We start from the raw sequence: 2,500 nt of genomic DNA on the forward strand, positions 1-2,500 counted from the left end.
ACATTTTGCTCCGCTCACGACGGTCGCCGCGGCACACAAGAACAGCCCAAAAACAGGCCAAAACAGCCCAAAAACGGGCCAAAACTGGCCATTTTTGGCTGCGCGAGCGAGCAGCGAGCGGCGGACAGCGAGCGAAGCGAGAGGCAGCACCGTCCCTGCTATACGAAAGCCCCATCCAGCCCTGTGCCACCCGGGGGGTTCCAGGGTGCTGAGATGGCTGACGTTTTGCTCCGCTCACGACGGTCGCCGCGGCACGCAAGAACAGGCCAAAAACTGGCCAAAACAGCCCAAAAACGGGCCAAAACTGGCCATTTTTTGCTGCGCGAGCGAGCGGAGAGCGGCGAACAGCGAGCGAAGCGCGAGGCAGCACCGTCCCTGCTATACGAAAGCCCCATCCAGCCCTGTGCCACCCGGGGGGTTCCAGGGTGCTGAGATGGCTGACATTTTGCTCCGCTCACGACGGTCACCGCGCCACACAAGAACAGCCCAAAAACAGGCCAAAACAGCCCAAAAACGGGCCAAAACTGGCCATTTTTGGCTGCGCGAGCGAGCGGCGAGCGGCGAACAGCGAGCGAAGCGAGAGGCAGCACCGTCCCTGCTATACGAAAGCCCCATCCAGCCCTGTGCCACCCGGGGGGTTCCAGGGTGCTGAGATGGCTGACGTTTTGCTCCGCTCACGACGGTCACCGCACCACGCAAGAACAGGCCAAAAACTGGCCAAAACAGCCCAAAAACGGGCCAAAACTGGCCATTTTTGGCTGCGCGAGCGAGCGGCGAGCGGCGAACAGCGAGCGAAGCGAGAGGCAGCACCGTCCCTGCTATACGAAAGCCCCATCCAGCCCTGTGCCACCCGGGGGGTTCCAGGGTGCTGAGATGGCTGACGTTTTGCTCCGCTCTCGACGGTCACCGCGCAATGCAAGAACAGGCCAAAAACTGGCCAAAACGGCCCAAAAACGGGCCAAAACTGGCCATTTTTGGCTGCGCGAGCGGCGAGCGGCGGACAGCGAGCGAAGCGAGAGGCAGCACCGTCCCTGCTATACGAAAGCCCCATCCAGCCCTGTGCCACCCGGGGGGTTCCAGGGTGCTGAGATGGCTGACGTTTTGCTCCGCTCTCGACGGTCACCGCGCAATGCAAGAACAGGCCAAAAACTGGCCAAAACGGCCCAAAAACGGGCCAAAACTGGCCATTTTTGGCTGCGCGAGCGAGCGGCGAGCGGCGGACAGCGAGCGAAGCGAGAGGCAGCACCGTCCCTGCTATACGAAAGCCCCATCCAGCCCTGTGCCACCCGGGGGGTTCCAGGGTGCTGAGATGGCTGACGTTTTGCTCCGCTCTCGACGGTCACCGCGCAATGCAAGAACAGGCCAAAAACTGGCCAAAACGGCCCAAAAACGGGCCAAAACTGGCCATTTTTGGCTGCACGAGCGAGCGGCGAGCGGCGGACAGCGAGCGAAGCGAGAGGCAGCACCGTCCCTGCTATACGAAAGCCCCATCCAGCCCTGTGCCACCCGGGGGGTTCCAGGGTGCTGAGATGGCTGACGTTTTGCTCCGCTCTCGACGGTCACCGCGCAATGCAAGAACAGGCCAAAAACTGGCCAAAACGGCCCAAAAACGGGCCAAAACTGGCCATTTTTGGCTGCACGAGCGAGCGGCGAGCGGCGGACAGCGAGCGAAGCGAGAGGCAGCACCGTCCCTGCTATACGAAAGCCCCATCCAGCCCTGTGCCACCCGGGGGGTTCCAGGGTGCTGAGATGGCTGACGTTTTGCTCCGCTCTCGACGGTCACCGCGCAATGCAAGAACAGGCCAAAAACTGGCCAAAACGGCCCAAAAACGGGCCAAAACTGGCCATTTTTGGCTGCACGAGCGAGCGGCGAGCGGCGGACAGCGAGCGAAGCGAGAGGCAGCACCGTCCCTGCTATACGAAAGCCCCATCCAGCCCTGTGCCACCCGGGGGGTTCCAGGGTGCTGAGATGGCTGACGTTTTGCTCCGCTCTCGACGGTCACCGCGCAATGCAAGAACAGGCCAAAAACTGGCCAAAACGGCCCAAAAACGGGCCAAAACTGGCCATTTTTGGCTGCACGAGCGAGCGGCGAGCGGCGGACAGCGAGCGAAGCGAGAGGCAGCACCGTCCCTGCTATACGAAAGCCCCATCCAGCCCTGTGCCACCCGGGGGGTTCCAGGGTGCTGAGATGGCTGACGTTTTGCTCCGCTCTCGACGGTCACCGCGCAATGCAAGAACAGGCCAAAAACTGGCCAAAACGGCCCAAAAACGGGCCAAAACTGGCCATTTTTGGCTGCGCGAGCGAGCGGCGAGCGGCGGACAGCGAGCGAAGCGAGAGGCAGCACCGTCCCTGCTATATACGAAAGCCCCATCCAGCCCTGTGCCACCCGGGGGGTTCCAGGGTGCTGAGATGGCTGACGTTTTGCTCCGCTCACGACGGTCACCGCACCACGCAAGAACGGACCATAAACAGGCCAAAACAGCCCAAAAACGGGCCAA

Source organism: Musa acuminata, unplaced genomic scaffold (assembly GCF_036884655.1).
Source record: "Musa acuminata AAA Group cultivar baxijiao unplaced genomic scaffold, Cavendish_Baxijiao_AAA HiC_scaffold_715, whole genome shotgun sequence".
NCBI lineage: Eukaryota > Viridiplantae > Streptophyta > Magnoliopsida > Zingiberales > Musaceae > Musa > Musa acuminata.